This window comes from Martes martes, assembly GCF_963455335.1.
Source record: "Martes martes genome assembly, chromosome: 5".
In the NCBI taxonomy this organism is placed as follows: Eukaryota; Metazoa; Chordata; class Mammalia; order Carnivora; family Mustelidae; genus Martes; species Martes martes.
In genome coordinates this window covers 107,302,084-107,321,132 of record NC_137892.1, presented here as the reverse complement: position 1 = coordinate 107,321,132, position 19,049 = coordinate 107,302,084, and positions in this window count along the sequence as shown.

Genomic DNA, 19,049 nt, shown 5'->3' with positions numbered 1-19,049 from the left:
ATAAGACTCCAGTGCCAACTAACAGATACATGAAAAAATGTTCATCATCACTAGGCATCAGGGAGGTTCAAATCAAAATCACATTGAGATACCACCTTACACCAGTTAGAATGGCTAAAATCAACAAGACAGGAAACAACGTATGTTGGAGAGGATGTGGAGAAAGGGGAATCCTCTTGCACTGTTGGTGGGAATGCAAGTTGGTACAGCCACTTTGAAAAAAAGTGTGGAGGTTCCTTAAGAAATTAAAAATAGAGCTTCCCTATAACCCTGCAATTGCACTACTGGGTATTTACCCCAAAGATACAGATGTAGTGAAAAGAAGGGCCATCTGTAGCCCAATATTCATAGCAGCAATGGCCACAGTCGCCAAACTGTGGAAAGAACCAAGATGCCCTTCAATGGACAAATGGATAAGGAAGATGTGGTCCATATACACTATGGAGAATTATGTCTCCATCAGAAAGGATGAAAACCCAACTTTTGTATCAACATGGACGGCACTGGAAGAGATTATGCTGAGTGAAATAAGTCAAGCAGAGAGAGTCAATTATCATATGGTTTCACTTACTTGTGGAGCTAAGAAATAACATGGAGGACATGGGGAGATGGAGAGGAAAAGGGAGTTGGGGGAAATTGGAGGGGGAGACGAACCATGAGCAACTATGGACTCTGAAAAACAATTGGAGGGTTTTGGAGGGGTGGGGGGTGGGAGGTTGGGTGAGCCTGGTGGTGGGTATTATGGAGGGCACGTATTATATGGAACACTGGGTGTGGTACATAAACAATGAATTCTGGTGCACTGAAAAGAAATTTTAAAAATAAATAATTAATTAATTAAAAAAAAGACTCCAGTGCCAAAAGTGAGTCTGTCCATTTTTCAAATATTTCTTTTTGCAAACTGCTACCACATTTTTCTCAGTTAGAAAAAATATATAGTCAGGAGCAGTTTTCAGCCTTTCTGAGATATATATCTCAGGAAAAGCTACAAAAAGAAATAAATGACACAAGAAAGAAGTGTTAGCAAGGATTTGGAGAAAAAGGAACTGCTAATGGAATGCAAACTGGTGTTGCCACTGTGGAAAACAGTATGAAGGTTATTCAAAAAATTAAAAATAGAATTACCATATGAATCAGTAATTCCGCTACTGTAAATTTACTCAAAGAAAATGAAAACACTAATTTGAAGGTATATATGTCTCCCTATGCTTATTGTAGCATTACTTACAATAGCCAAAATATGGAAGCAACCCAAGTGTACATCAACAGATGAATGGATAAAGAAGATATGTTGTATGTATACAATGGAATATTACTTAGCCATGAAAAAGAACAGTGAGGGTTAAGTGCAAACAATGAATCTCAGAACACTACATCAAAAACTATTGATGTAGTGTATGATGACTAACATAACAAAATAATAAAAAAAAAAAGAATGAAATCTTGCCATTTGCAACAATATGGATGGGTCTAGAGGGTTTAATGCTAAGTAAAATAAGTTAGTCAGAGAAAGACAAATACCATATGATTTCACTCATACGTGGAATTTAAGAAACAAGCAAAGAAAAAAGAGACAAGCAAACAAAAAACAGACTCTTAAATATAAAGAACAAACTGATGGTTACCAGAGAGGGAATGGGGGAAATAGGGGATGGAGATAAGAGTAGACATATTGTGGTGAGCACTGAGTAATATATAAAATTGTTGAATCACTATATAGTACACCTGAAACTAGTATAACACTGTATGCTAGCTACACTAGATTTTTTCTAGAAAAAGAATTTTACAGGATGCCTGAGTGACTCAGTTGGTTAAGCAACTGCCTTCAGCTCAGGTCATGATCCTGGAGTTCCAGGATCGAGTCCCACATTGGGTTCCCAGCTCCACGGGGAGTCTGCTTCTCCCTCTGACCTTTTGCTTCTCCTTCTGACCTTCTACCCTCTCATGCTCTATCTCACTGTCTCTCTCTCAAATAAGTAAATAAAATGTTAAGAAAAAAAAAGGATTTTATAGCAACATCATATATCCATTACCTAACTTTACTTAAAACAAACAAAAATCCAGGGACACAGTGAAAAAATGGAGAGAAAACAGAAAAATTATTTTAAATGAAAATGAGTTACTGAATTACTATTTGATTATTTTAGAAGTTTGTTATATTTTTATTTATCCCAAAGTACCAGGGACAAAGGATGGGACTCCAATGTTTTGCTAAATGTTCCTGGTGTACAACTTTGGAGGAAAAATAAATCACTTGAGGCAGCTTTTCAAAACGCTTTTCTAGGACCACTTATGTCAGCATAACTTGGAGAGCTTAAATACCTGATTCTGGAGTTCATTTCTCATCCTAATGATGAGAGTCCCTCAAAATATAGAATGGACAGTTCCATCTTTTAAAGCCCTCTCCAGAGAATGCTTACATACAAGAATGTTGGAAGAACTTTGGGAACCACCAGTTTACTACCATTAGTTCATTCAAATATTCATCCACTTATTCAAAAGGGAATTATAATAACTATGGAGCACCCACTCTATGCCAATCACTGTGCTGGCAATATAACGAAGTCCATGTTTTAATAAAGCCTGCATTAAAATGGAGGAAGGTGAACGATAAATAAATAGATCCAAAATGTTATGCAAGGCAGTAAGTGCTATTTCAAAGAATAAAACAAAGAGGAAAGAGAGTGATAATTGACATGAAGTGGGTACTACTTTATATTTACTAATAATCAATACCTTTCATTTATCTTTTTTATAAATAATAAAGTTACTTTAATTTTGGTCTTAGACGTATTCCAAGTTCTCAGTTAACCTGAGTCTGGGGCTGGCTCTCTAGCCTTCAGCACGTGCTTGCTCCCATCCAGCTCCGCCTGTTCCTGGAGAATACTGGACGCTATGATTACTAGCACGAGATGGACTCAATGGCCAAAGAGCTGGCCATCTCCATCAATAAGATCTTGAACCCACTAGTGTACGGTACACAGCAGACAGCAATCAAGCAGTGTAAAATGTGAACCAAGGCCAATATTTATAGTCTGTGCAAGCCAAATAAATGACCATCTACAATATTCAAGAAATGCAAAGCAGAGTCCTGTGGGAGCATCCAGTACATCGGACAGCGCCAGCAGCATGGTGAGGTGCAGCTGCTGAGGCTCTTCTGGGGAGCTGCCACCTTCCGAGCATTCTGTCACCCAGAGTTTGGGCTAAAGGAAGGTCTCGGTGGGGAAGCTGTGAAGGGTCTAGAAACAGATCTGGTTAAATTAAGCATTGGCCAAGAAGCTTTAAGGAAGGCACGTGTTGTGATGAGCACTGAGTGTTGCACACAACTAATGAATCACTGAACACTGCATCAAAAACTAATGAGGTACTATATGGTGGCTAACTGAAAATAATAAAAAAATAAAATAAAATATATGGAAGACTTAAAAATAAAAAAAAGCTTTTAGACTCTAAATCTGAAATCCAGCCATACCCATACCAAGAGTTCTTCCTCATTCACTAGTAGCTGCAACAGCAATTACAATGAAGCAAATACCTAGACAGTTGTCAGGCAGTTAGCATTGACTATGCAGCCACAGGGATTCAGTGCTCATGCAAGATGACTGAACCACGAGCCCCCAGGATGTAAGCACACTTACATGCATGCACGCACATGCACATGTGCATGCAAAGTGATCTGTGTACACACGTATTCATTTCTAAGAAGAAGGTGTATAGACTACATCAGATCCTCAAAGGAGACTGTGACCCAATAAAGCTTGGGTCAAGGATCAGCATCCCTTAGACCTTAAACTGAAATATCTAATTCAGCCACAGAAGGCTATCTTACTTAGGACTCATGCCATGGGATACTATTTCCACACTAACCCTAGCATGCTGATAATCTCTTCCAGAGTTGTAAAATGTCTGAAACCTTGTGAGTTCAGTCTTCTGGACAGGATGATAAAAGCTTCATGTTTGTTATGTATGAAGACCTGTGTTAGGCACTTTTAAAAACACATCACTACATTAGGTATCTATTGCTGCAAAATAAACAACTCAAAACTTAGTAGTGCTATTAACTCACGATTCTGTGAGGTCAGCAGTTGGATTAGGCTCAAATGGACAATTTTTGGAGGTCTGGAATCCCACAATACCACTTTTTCCAGGTTCATTAGTCAAGGCAAGTCACAAGACTGGAAACAGACTCCACTTCCTAACTGGAGGAGATACAAACTCGCATTGCAAAGTCATATTGTACACAGAAGAGTATTTGTGGCCATCTTGCAAACAATCTATTGTATCGGCGTGCTGAAGAATTTATGGTTAAAATAATGTAACGTCTGTAACTTACTCAAAAAGTCTCAGAAAAAAACTGATGGACTAACAGTTGAAACAAAAATGGCAAAAAGTGATCATTGTTAATGCTTGATGATGGGCATATACAGTTATTTATATTAGTCTCCCTAGCATTTATTTTTGGTTCTTTCTTTGGATTTCCATCTTTCTGCTTACATTGCCCATCTGTTCTTGCATGCTGCCTACTTCATCCATGAGAGCCCTTAGCATATTAATCACAGTTGTTCTAAATTCTCAGTCTAATTCCAACATTCCTGCCATGTCTTGCTCTGTCTCCTCAAACTATGATATATATATATATATATATATATATATATATATATATTACTCTTGGCATGCCTCATAATTTTTTCCTTGATAGCCAAATATAAAGTTCTGGGTTAAAAGTATTGCTGTAAACAGTCGTTTAGTAATGTGGTAGTAGCTGGGGAGAGATGTACTATAGTGCTATGATCAGGTTTCAAACTTTCAGTGAGCCTACCTCTCTGGACTGTGAACTTCACAAATGTTTCTCAGTTGTTGTTGTTGTTTTTCTCCCCCATTAGTTGGCACAGAGTAGCTGGAGCCAGATGAAACTGGTTATTTCCATTCCCTGGGTCAGTTAAGCTATGATAATACTTTGCCAGGTTAGGCCCTGGTTAACTAGCTACTCCTCATGGCAGGTCTTGTTAAGAACAGAGTGCTCTGGCATATTTCAAAATGGTTTATTTTCCCCTCTCCTTGCCGTAAAGATGATAGGATTTTTCTCCCATATTTACTGTGTGAACCTGGTCAAGCTCCTGGAGGTAAATCTCACAATATTATAGGGGTCCCCTTATGTTTGGATTCCCCTGGAGTTTTTAACTCTGACACTTGTCTGCACTGAGCCTCAAGCAATTTGGCAATTATGGTTTGTGTTTTCCTACGTGGCACTTATTGCCCCAAGGGTACCCACTTAAGTCTCTGTTCCAGAAAGTTATGCCTTTCTGTGTTCATCTCTCTGTCTCTCCAATGTTGAGGGCAGGGGTTTGCCCTGCATCCTCTCCTAACACATCCTAGAAGAGTTCTTATTTTTCTAGTTTATTTGGCTTTTTACCTATTAGAACAGAGAGGCAACTTCCAAGCTCCTTATATGGAGAATCAGGAACAAAGGTCACATTAGTCTCTACTTTTGTGTATGTCTACAATATTTTTAATAAAAAGGTTAAAATTAAATTAACAAAACACACACTCTCAATTAATCCTTATAATAATTATATTCTCCCTTTTTATATAAGGGGATATTGAGATAGGAAGCAGTCATGTGACTGGCCTTTTCTAAGGTAACACGTTTACTAATAGTGCCTTATATTTACTAAAGATACACAATGTGCCAGCACCTTTCCAATCACAATGCATATCTTATCTCATCTAATCCTCACAACACTATGTACTAGGTGGTATAATTGTCCCCATTCTGTGATGAGAATACAGAAGTATCAGGAGGGTGAACAAGGTCATAGAACAAGTGTGAACACAGGATTTGGATCTAAGAAATGTGGTTCCAAAGCCTCCACTCTTAGACTACTCTCTATTAAGAAGTAAAGCAGAGGCTGGAACCAAGATTAGTTTGTCTCCAGTGGCAGGAATTACCCATTCTACAGTGGCCAGCTGGGACTTTCAGAGCTGGGTCCTTCCCCAGTTGTGTTCAGTCCATACCCCTCCAAGCACCTTCCTCCCAAGTTTGCATGTTGTGCTGATTATTTTTTTTAAAGATTATTTATTTATTTGACAGAGAGAGAAATCACAAGTAGGCAGAAGAAGGCAGAGAGGCAGGCAGATAGAGAGGGAGAAGCAGGCTCCCTGCTGAGCAGAGAGCCTGATGTGGGGCTCGATCCCAGGACCCTGAGATCATGACCTGAGCTGAAGGCAGAGGCTTAACCCACTGAGCCACCCAGGCGCCCCTGTGCTGATTATTAATACATCACACTCATACAGCCATTTCCTACTGGGGAAACTCTCTTATTTTTTTTCTTATTTTCTTCTACTAAATAATTTAATCTACCTGCAAGTGCTTCATAAACTGTAAGGTAATATGAAAAATTTACTCAATCTCCAACTTAAGTAGCAAAAAACCAAGTATTTTTTAAAAAGTTATTTTTAAAGATTTCAAAAGAAACCAAGGTTTCTCTTTGGAATCTTCTTTACCAACATCTACAACTGCAAATGTGTTTTATTTTATACCTATATCATTGTAGGGTGAGAACATGAGCGAGAGGGAGTTTTGACTATGAAAGTTTGTTTCCAGGAATCAACTGAGAAGAACTGCATGAGTAGCCTGGGATTTTTCAATTATTCTTCCTTCTACATTAAGGTGCTTTTTGTCATTTAGATTCTAAGTACTCTCCTGCCTGTGTGTCAGAACCTTGGCCCTCCCAGCCTGAAGCCAGAGCTCATCAATGCTGACCCCGACAGAGAACATGAAATTTACCAAAATACTTAGTGGTGAAATAGGAGGGAAGAAATGTCATGCCTATGTCTTATGAAGTGTCATTAGGTCTTGCCAAAGAATTCTACTGTCCAGCTCTCTAAACAGCAGCAGCAGTTTATATCCCAACTATACCAGAAAGTTTATAGATACAGATTGCAGCTGAGGGGTGTGTGTGTGTGTGTGTCCATGTGTGTCTGTGTGTGCCAATGCTGATTTAGATATTAAAAGAGATTATGACTTATTTAGAAACACACCAAAATTTTAAAAAGGGAGTAATCCTGCTAAGAGTTAACTGCTGATAGAAAAACTTGATGAAATATTTTATTGAGATTCTCTGGGGTCCTAAAACATTCTTTTGTAAGATGGGCTTGTATCCTTTCCCATGATAAAGGGAAAGTAAGTAAAATGGTGCCTTCCTAATAGACACAGAACATTGGCTCTATTTGTCAATACTATTCTCACAGGCATCCCAGATTTGCAGAAGGGACATTAAAGGACTGAGAACAATAATTGGTCAATCAATACTGAGCTGTGCAATATTCTCTGATGCTTCATCTTCTTAAGAAATCAAAATTAAGAAGCATGAAAAAGTAGAGTGATCCTTACTTTAAAACTTGGTATTTTCAAAATACAGAGAGAGAGAGAGAGGTAGAGGAAAGGGAGGGGATAGAAAGGAGGAAAGAAGGGAGAGAGGGAGGGAGGGAGAAACAAGAGAGAGAAAGAAAGACAGGGAGACAGGGAGAAGAGAGACAGTGGCAAGCTCTTTACAAACTCCTTAATTGCCCAGATCTCAAACTTAGTGAATACAAAAGAAAGTGAAAAGTCAAATATTTAATAAAAACACAGTCAGAACGTGACCTCCAATAACTCATAGATGCATTGTATGTATCAGGTTTCCCAGAAACAGGAGTTGTAAAAACAGATTATTTATAAAGAAGTATTTTCTCTCTCCATGCAAGTAAACTTTTCCCTTGGTAACCATGCAGCTGTTGCAGCAGCCTTTGGGAAAGATGTTGGGTGCAAACTTTCCTTTAAATTTCCTAACACTAGACAAAAGGTAAATCAAAATTTGAACTCTCCTTAGCTTTCAGAATTTCCAAAAAAATTTTTAAAAATCCATACTATAAGACTGGGCTAATCGATTAGCAAGATTACTGTAAAGGGATCATAATTGACAGAGTTAGAACTACTAGATTTTCAGTTTTAAAGTCCGTGTTACTCAGCCTGGAATGTGCCCTAGGTCACAGCCCTCAGCACATGCCCCTTGCAATCATGGTCACCAGACATTTTTCTTTCACTGTGGGAAAGTGTCAAATCCTTTTTCTGTGTGTGCATATTTGAGTCACAGGAAATGGTCTTTACATCCCACTCATAGGAATGAATGAGCTGTGAGAACATTTTAATTTTACATAAATGTCTTTATTAGGCTGTATTTGCCTTTGTTTCTTTTATATAACTGTTTTAAAATTCTAACAATTATGAAAATGATATAGATCCTTTATGGAAAATTTGGACAAACAGAAAATAATAGGAAAGAAGTGGAGGAAGCCATCTAAAACTAGGCAAAGTCAACTATTGCTAGCATTCCCTATTGTTTGAAAGCCTTTTAAAAAATTAAAATATGAATCATAAATTTTTCATTAATAAGGGTCATCTTCATATTTTCAAGAAAAGTATGAAATGATCTACAATTTTATCATAAGTAATTCTATTAATTATAAAAAGCATAGCTATGATAAGGTTATAATAATTATTAGTATAAATAATGCTATTGGAACAAATAATAATGAAAATTGAGAAGTAAACCTGACACTGTACCTATATAATTAGAAGCAATCAAGAATAAGAGAAATAACACTGGCCTTGATTAAAGTCAAAAGAGATGGTTTGGGCCCCAGCTCTGACATAAACCTATAGTTTGATTAAGAATAAATGGCTTTACTTCTCTTAAACTCAGTTTTATCAGTAAAACAAAGGGGTCAGATTTTATCCCTAAGGTCCTTTCTTGAGTTAAGTTGTCTGATACTAGGTTGAGTCAGCAGTTGAGCATTTCTTTGCCAGATTTTGCCTGCACAGGCAATCCCTTCTGAATATTCCAATTATTAATTTCTGGTTTTCATTAATAAATAAGTTTATCCAGATGATCATTTTAATTCCCATCAATAAAAACACAGCCAAAGAAGAAAATCAACTGAAGAGTTATTCTGTTAGTCATAAATTCATTCACGCTTTCAGCAGACCAAATCGCAAGGACAGAAATGACTTTTAGAGCTACAATACAGTCAAGTTCTTTACTCAAGCAAAGTATCAGATAATCCCTAACAATATTAAAAACTCCATTTACATAAAAGAGAAGAATCACAGAAGCATATTGAAGGACACTGGAGTGATAATACAGTCTAGTCTCATATTATGGATAGCAAATTCAAATGCATATAGGAACCATACATAAAGGTAATATAAATGTCTTCTTGTATTTGACCTATTTCACTGAATGAATAAGTCCAAAGATAAAATGACAGGCAGGTCAACTGGAAAATGTGTGCCCAGAAATATGAAGATGTTGGCATGAGGAATGTGTGTACCGCATGACCAAATCTTCTGATTTTTCAAGAGAAGCTGGCAATCCAAAATCTGTGTGTCCATATGAGTGTGAGTGTGTGAGTGTGGGTGTATGAATAAGTGTATTGTGTGTGTATGTGTGTGTGTTTAAATTCCCAGGTTTCTTATTTTGGCTCAAAGTTGTTTTTTTTTTTTCCCTTTTTCCTGCACTGTGTACACTAAACAGTGGGCCACCAGTTTGCAAACCTCCAACTGACATAGAAAAATGGACTTCTTCCATTTTCTGAAGTGCATGCTGTATAGGCATGCTACTGAAGCATTCAGGCCAAAAGTGAGAAGCCAAACTAACCATCTAGAGAAGAGGAAGACTTAATCTGTATTACCCTAAAACATGCTCAACATTTAGACTCAAGGAGATCAATTTTGAAACTATTATCTCCAACTAGACACATGCTTGCCCACCTATGAAGAAAATATCTGATGATGATTTGATCATTTCATCCACAGGCAAATAAACATGCAGCTCTTTGGTTTACAGAGTAGAGTCAGCAACCTAAAAAATAAATTAGCCCTTTTTAAGTAAACTTGGAAAAAAAACCTTACTATCAATGTATGCAATTTCTTTGAACTCAGTCTGAACAATAAATTTATCCCAAAGCCTCTGATCTTCTACCTCCACCTCCAGCTACAGAAAGGAGCAGCATCACAGAGATATTCCACTGCTTCATTAATGTGTCAAATATTAGAACACTGACCCCTCCTTCTTGTTCCTATAAAAACATCTGCACAAAGTGGGCCCAGCTGACTTGAGAATATGTTCCATGATGCAAGCCAGTTTTCAGCCCCTTCCTATCACCCTCTGTCTTGTCTCCTTTCTGCCAGTGTGCATTTCCCTTTTAAACATCTAACATTTAGTGGGAAAAAAAATCAGTGTTAACAGGTTAAAAGTTAATGTGCTTCACCTGTTTCACCTTCTTCTATTAGTAAACTTGGACTGGCAAATGGGGATTTGACATATTATCTGTTTGCCTATCTCCTCCATGGAGGAAATTATGAGGGGTACTCAAGAGTTGTTCATCAAAATGTCAGGCTCCAATTTGGTTAAATCATTACATCACCTGCTTTCTGGGAATTACTGTGAAATCTTGCTCCTTTTCCTTTTGTATAGTGCCTGCTATAGACCAAGAAATACACCTACCCATGACTTTTATAACTTTTATCCACAGCTCAAAGCTTATTTGTGATGGTGGGGTAGAAGGAAATTTCAGGGATCAGCTTATGGTGAACAGTCCTTTGAGGATGGGGCTGAAAGGCACCCAGACTGCTTGGAAAGCCTCTTGAGATGAGGGGTTCTTAAAGATTGCTAGGGACAATCTGAAGTTTCCATTAGTTCAGACTCAGTAAGCTATGGGAACAGTTTCACCTGGAAACTATCTTGACTCCAGCCAAGCAGCAAGGATCTGATATTCAGACAGATTAAGAAGAAATAATAATTTTTTAAAAAGCAATTCTGAACTACTTGAAAGTCACAGAAAAGGCTCAAAATGGGAATCCTCTTGAGAGCACAGACAGAACTGGGATTCCTGAAACTAAAGATTGAAGATTCAGATCTCCACCCCCTTCAGTGTTCTCTTTTCTTGCATGCTGACCTCCCTCATCTCCTATGCTGCTTCCCTGATGGTCACCCAATGATACCCTAAAGAAAGGGAAAATGTGAGTCTTCTTGGCTCACTGCAGGATTAGCAATTTTTAATTCCCAAAATGCTCCTGCCTTTTTATCTACCACCTCTACAGCTAGAAGGGGTAAGAGCTAAAATACAGACCATAAACTGAAGATTAAAGGGGTGGAACTCCCCCTGAATTCAGCTGCTGATTTTCCCAAGAATGAGCTATGCTCTCCTACCACTAAGCACTGTCAGAAGTAGCAAATGAAAACACAGGATACCTGTTAAATTTGAATTTCCAATAAACAATCTTTTTTTTTATTGTATATCCCAAATATTGCATGACCATACTTGTACTAAAAATTATTCATTGCTTAGCTGAAGTCAAATTTAACTGGCTGTCCTGAATTTTATTGGGCAATCCTACCACCAATGGGTTCAAGAAAATGGTTGGACTTAACAGAGTAGTGAATTGAAGAAAAAATCCATTCAACAAAGCTAGTGAACAATAATTTTGAAATGTATAAAGCTCTTAACTGCCAGGAAAAAAACTAAAGGACCCACCTTATCCTACCTCTTTCTACAATCAGCTAGCCCAGTGATTCCACCAGAGGTACACATTAGAGTCACTTGGGGAACAGCTAAACATTTCCAATTCTATTCTTTGTTCTAAGATTTTCTTTATTTATTCATGAGAGGCAGAGAGAGAGAGAAAGAGAAAGAGAGAGAGAGAGAGGCAGAGGGAGAAGTAGGCTCCCTGCTGAGCAGGGAGCCCAATCCCGGGACTTGATCCCAGGACTCTGGGATCATGACTCGAGCTGAAGGCAGACCCCCAATCAACTGAGCCACCCAGGTATCCCAACATTTCTGATTTTTACACACTGCCCTGCGACCAAATAAATCAGATTTTTAAAAATTTTTTAAGATGCCTGTGATTCTAATGAGCAGTCAGGGTGAGAACCAGTGAGCTAAAAAGGCAATGAAAAAAAGCTGGGGGGCGCCTGGGTGGCTCAGTGGGTTAAGCCTCTGCCTTTGGCTCAGGTCATGATCTCAGGATCCTGGGATCAAGCCCCGCATTGGGCTCTCTGCACAGCAGGGAGCCTGCTTCTCCCCCCGCCCTCTGCCTGCCTCTCTGCCTACTTGTGATATCTGTCTGTCGAATAAATAAAGAAAAATCTTTAAAAAAAAAAAAAGAAAAGAAAAGAAAAAAGAAAAGCTGGAGTGCAGAAGAGAGTACATGACTGTGTTAACCCAGGTTCCCAAACTTCACTGGACATTGCATTCTCCCTGGTATCTTTAAAAATTACTGATGCCTGGCACTCACCCCCAGACATTCTAATTTAATTAGTGTTGGGTACAGCCTTAGCATCAGAAGTTGTAAAAGCTCCTCATTAATGTTCTATATAAGGTGTTCTAATGTAGAACAAAGTTTGGAAACCACTCTGTGAAATGTACATATGTATATCTATGTCTTAGGATGAGAGTAACACTACCTATTTTTGTGGGAGTAGAAATGAAATCAGATCTCCCAACTGTATTTAAAAATAGACTAGATGTTACTTTTTAAACTCATTTTCCATTTGGCTGGGAGATGTAAATCCTATGAATGGGATGCTGTTTTTAAGAACTTAACTCTGCCTCTGTTTATAGGATACCTATTAATCCCTTTGCCAGGAGTTTTATAGGTAGAAGGGTAACAGTCACCCAAGACCCTTTCATAACTCCTGCCTTCAGTCATATATAATAATAATGATTACACACCTTCATAATTCAGAAGACATACTTTTTTTGTGCATAGAGATTTAGGCATTGTTACATTCAAATATAGTCAAAAGGACATTGTATTCCTTCTGATTTTTCTTACAAATTGCTAAATGCACACTGATCCCTGGAATTGTTACTCCTCCAACATTTAAAAGGTCACTCACCCCCAAGAGATTATTCAGTACTGATCTGAATCTGACAGAAAGTGTAAGAACATTACTTTTTAGTGCCAAAAGCCAATAGATCAGAATTTCCAAAGAAACAAGCTTTGTGGGAGGATGCTGGCTTTACCCCAGCTGATTGGGTAATCTGAAAGCCAAAGGAAGACATGAGTGTCAGAGAGGACACCTGACAAGTTCCAGAACTTTAGTTTAGAGAAGTATTTCACAAGACTGACCAATTTATCAAAAGTAGACAAATACTGCCAGCATGTGGTGTGTCATGGGGGAGTTGACGGAGTTCATTTGTGATGAATCCAGGATCCAAGCATCCTGCCTGATAACGCAGAGGCAAATAAAATGGTAAGGCAATGACTGAAAAAAGGATCATATCCTGTATCAAGGCTGCCTAAAGGTTTATCATCATGATAGGAAACAGGGAACGTTTCCTATCCATCTAAGGTATATAAAGCCCACAAAATACTTATGCTCCATATTTTGAGAAAACGTTGGAAACATAAAATTATCTGTTTAAACATGAACATATAACATTATTATTCTTTTGGGCCACCTTACTCACTTAGCTGGCCATGTCACAACCAAAGGACTTTAAGATAATGACTGAAATTATACACCCTTTTTAATATTTTCTCTTTTTGGAAAATTAATAGGACCATAGGCTTTGTTTTCCAGGAAATAGATAAATCCACCCACGGCATGATAAAATATTAGGAAAACATGAGTCTTAAAACTTTAACTTTAACTTCATCAGGGTGTATCTTCCTTTAAAAGAATTTAATACAACTCTGTATTTACACAAAAATGAACATCTACTTAAGCCAAGAATTCTTTGCTTTACAGGTCTCTCCAGTAGAGTATTTTCTATACCAGGTTCCTTAGTATAATCTAAAATATTTGAATTAAATACATTACATCAATATATAAATTCTCAATGAAGAAATATTGGTTCAAATGAGGGACACATATCATAAGTGAATGAAGTGATTAAAACTTCAGATTATTTGGGACACTTAATTTGTTTAGGACACTTAATTTGTTTCACATAAACAATTAATATATTTTCTGCACTTTTCATTCAGAATTAAAAATAGTAATTCTTTTACAAGTTACCTTACTTGATTCTCAAAAAGAGTTTACAGATTTCTCATTTAAATTAATGAATTTAATTTATCATTCATTAATCAAACTCAACTTTAACCCCTACCTTTCTCAGACAATAGGCACTTGCTGAGAGAAACCACAGTGAGTAAAACACATATAAGACTTTCTAGACTCAAATAGCTTATAGTTTAGTAAGGGAGGCATAGATTACACAAATTATTGTGAACTATTGTAAGTGTTCCAAAGGATAAGCACAGGGTGCTACAGACTATACATAAAAGACACACCCCAGGATAAGGATTCAGAAAATGGAAACCCTTTTCTATCCCAGATGGTGTAACATTTGAGCTGAGACAATGCTTTAATAACAGGTGACATTATTGATATGATGCTAAGTGTTTAAACTACACAATGACCTATCAAATTAGGTACTTTATCTCACTTTGTACTTGAGGAAACCGAGTTTTAGAGAGGATAAGTAGTTTGTTAAAGGTAACACAGCTAGGGAGTAACAGAGCCTACAACTGAACCCAGACGTTGACTCCAGAACATGTATTGCATTCTTAACCATTAGTTATAGGGCCTCTCCAGCCATAGAGTGTCTGCTCTAGGCTACAATAATGAAATACTTAACAAAGAATTCATTTCTCACAGTTCTGAAGGCTGAGAAGTCAAAGTCAAGGTGCTGGCCCACTCAGTTCTTGGGGAGGACTCTCTTCCTGATCTGTAGATGTCACCTTCTCACATGGCCTTTCTTCTGTGCTGCATGGGGAGACAAAGAGAGTCAGAGAGAGACAGATTTTTCTCTTCCTCTTCTTATAAGGCCACCAAACTTATCAGATTAGGGCCCCACTCTTATGACCATATTTAACCATAATTACCTCCTAAAGCCCTATCTCCAAATACAGTCACATTAGGGGTTAGGGATTTAACATGAATTTTAGGGGAAGCAATTCAGTCTGTAGAAAGGAATAAACTTTCTAGGTAGGAGGAGAAGTTACTCCTCCAGATGAAGAATAACTATGACCTCAAGTGACCAAAAGTGTAGGTTATAACAAATATATGCACTTGCTTAATATTCTAGCTGAAACTAGAAAGGTAACCATCTCTCCCAACAGAATCTAATTTCTGCAACAGAAAGACACTCTTCCAGATAAAATATTTGTAAAGACTGTCACCTAGTGGCAACAGGCAAGAGGTAGCTCATGAGCTAGTATTATGGAACAGGTGTATTCAGAGGCTTACTTGGGGGTGCTGACTCATCAATTTCTCCTTTTACTGTGTACACTCCCAAGTTGTTTTTTCTAGGAATAAAATATATTAAGCTAAATATTAAAGCATCTAGACAGTTACCACTTCTTTCCACTGAATTCACACACACACACACACACACACACACACACACGAGAGAGAGAGAGAGAGAGAGAGAAAAGTAGTGTGACAGTTTCAAGCTCTCAAAGAAAGAACAAAACCTTAAGTTGTATCCTATCTCACTTTGAGTCTGACCAAATAAATCTGGGTCAACAGAATAGTGAGTAATATAAATCATAAACTAGTGAAAATGTTTTATTCAGCAGTGTAGATCTGGGTCACTGTACTGGAATAAGAGCCCCAATTAGTTGAGATACTGACAAAAAATGAAGGAAATACATAAAGGGCACTGGAAGATAGGTTGTCAGAAACTAACTATAGTCTTGTGAATAGTTGCAGAAATTAGGGTTGGTATATTATATATATATATATATATATATACACACACACACACACACACACTCTTATATATTTGTATTTATAAATATGTATATATCTTTAGCTAGACTGGGTACTTTTTTTGGCAAGTAAAAACTACAACTGATATAAACTTTCAGTTTATTCTAACTGTCTTAGGCACTAAAATCACCTGAAGAAGTCAGCTTGACAGGGGCATAATGGTAATGTGAAGTGGTGCCAAGAAAGGGATTACATACAAGCTGTTTGGATCCTATTTTACTCTACTCTACACTAAGCCCCTTCATTTAGGAGAAGTCTTCCTTTCAGTTCAACCAGTGCATTTTTCTCAGAGGAACCATCACTAAATCCTATCTCTGGACATTAGCAACTTCCAGTTTTGGTCTCATAGCATCCTAAATGCAGACTGGGAACTTGACAGGTTAATTAGTCCACTCAAGCCCAGACTTAAGTATTATTGTGTGTATTGGTTAAAACCCTTCATGTTACAAGTAAAAGAAAACAAAAATTGAAGCCACTTGAGCAAAAACTATTGTTTAGGGATATTTCTTGCTTTAAGAGGAGTTTAATGTACAGGCACAAACATTATGACCTAGACTCTTTTTCAACCTCTCTAATTATCAGCTGTTTTTGAGTCTATTCCAGGCTGACTTAAGTTTCACAGAACCCGGATGGCAGCTGGCAGCTTTGGGCTACAGAGTTCAAATACAGAGGGGTTAACAAACTCCAGTTTTCCAGGAGTCTCGCTGAATATCTCATTTTGTTTCACTGGCTTGGATTCAGTTGCATGCCCATCCCTGAACAAATTACTATAACCAGAGAGTTGGGATACCTCACGACTGAAGGATAGGGTCAATTGGAAATAATCCCATGGTTGAAAATGGACAGAAAAATGAATTATTAAAGAATAATTAGAATGGGGGTACCTGGGTGGCTCAGTGATTTAAACCCTCTGCCTGGGTCCTGGGATCAAGCCCCACATCAGGCTCTCTGCTCATCAGGGAGCCTGCTTCCTCTCTCTCTTCTCTCTGCCTGCCTCTCTGCCTACTTGTGATCTCTATCTGTCAAATAAACAAATAAAATCTTTTTTTTTATAAAAGAATAATCAGAATGCTTTGGACAGGAAAAGGAGAATGGAATTGATTCTGAGAAGTTAACCAATAAATGTCCTCTCTATTGGGATGATGCAACTTTGCTCCAAGTGAGGACTGCATCCATTCAGGAGGAAAAGGAGTATAGCAATAGGGCTCATGAAGAGCTGAAGCTGGCTATAAATAGCAGGGCCAAAAAAGACAGCCACTGTCATTCTTACTGTTAAACAGTCAAATCTGCTGGCCTGATGCAATCATTCATATTGATATCTAATTAACACAATAACTTTCACAATTAAATTTCCTGATCACTTCTCAGATGGTTCTTCTGATTTTTCTTCTTTTGTTGTTGTATCCTTACTCTTCACCTGTTCTATGGATTAAGACAATCACTGAAGTCCTACACGCAGCCCTCTCTTCTCCCTAAGACTGTTTCTTGATGTTAGCCATTCTCCAGGTCTCAATTATCACAGCCTTGAGTAGGACTTCTAAAACCTCATTTCTTATAAATTATGGAACTTTGTAGATCAACCCAGTTCCTATTTGCAAACTGTGTCACAGCATCCTGGGCTTGTTCTTGCTTGATACCCCCAAAACTATCTTGGAACTTTACTTTATAATATGAAGGAACAAGAAAGTCTAAACCATACTCGAGTAAGGTTTATTGTTTGCTAAATGCCTCTCTCACTAAATCCTAAGTCCCTTGAGGACAAAGACTATTCTATTCTCCTATAATACCAAAAAAAAATTAATCAGTCAGTAAATTCATATCAAAATACACACATCTTTCAGTACAATGCAACACTTCTTCTACAACATTTCTGATAACCGATCCTCTCATTTTCACTGAAATAGTCATAGTGAAGGAATGATGGCCAGTTCACTATAGTAGTCTCTCCTAGTTTTGAACAGCTATAATATCAGGAATCGTACTGGGGAGGAGGGTTGTTCTTTCCCAGCATCTAAATCACCTTCCTATGCTTGGTGAATCCACTACTCTATGTAAGGAAGCAAAATCCCATCTTACTTTATATGAAGCAAAAATAACAGATATATGTGTTGTTGTTTTTTTTTTCCTGACCCATGGCATTTAGTGCACAGTATGTTGACCTAATCTGGGTATGTGCATCTGTTTTGGAAACTATGAATCTTAAGCAAGTTATCCAAACAAGCAGGAAACATCTAGAATTCATTTCATTTGTAACATCTAGTATCCAGTGGTAGTAGTGGTAACACCTTACCCAGACTGTTCCTAAGGAATGACCATAATTATGATACAGGTAGCTTGTATGATTTTGCTAATGTTGTCCCCTCCCCTTGAATGTATTCCTCCTTAGCTCAGCCATTCTTCAAGGCCCTGCTCAAGTGCCTCCTGTACTGTAACAAATTAATGGAACAGCCACACAAAACTGATCTCTCCCTTTACACCTTTCAGTGTAGGGTATATACAATTCGCATGGCTTTTATATACAGCGCTGTAGTTATTTATATTTGTTTTGTTTAGTCCCCTACTATTTTGTGAACCTCTTCCAGACTGTGGTAGAGATTACCATATCTCTGAATTCCTTCCACTGTGCTTAACACATTACGGCCACTCAGTTAAGAGTTTAAAATACTAAAAATCAGATTTAGAAGAAAACTTAGTGAAATGTAGGTCTACCTTCTCATATAACAAAAAAGAAAAATGAAGTTTAGGTACATCTTAGATTACCTAATCTCAGTCAGTCATGGTTGATCCAGGCTAGAATGGTGTCTTACTTTGAGGAATTCAGTTGAGGAATCTTTGTTAAATCATAGAGAAAATGGAATTTCATTTACTCAAGAACATGGGGTGATGACAAATGAACAAGCATCTCACTCATTCAGACCCCAAGTTTATCTGCTAGGCAATATGAAGGTATCATTGTTGCCAGTGTTCAAATTTAGATCAGTCCTTCATGTCTGGCCTCGCTCAATCAGAACTAGATCTGCAAAGGAAACTAGGAGAAAAGAAAGGAGGGTATAGCACACCAAGACCTAAACCCAGACTCAGCAAGAGTGACCAACTCTGTCATAATACAAGAGAAGCAAGGATTTTGCAAAATTGAACTCACTGGTGATGTTGAGAAGAGCCATTTTACTGGACTTGTGGGGACCAAAACCTGAAGTGGGAAAAAATGTTAGAATGAAAAGT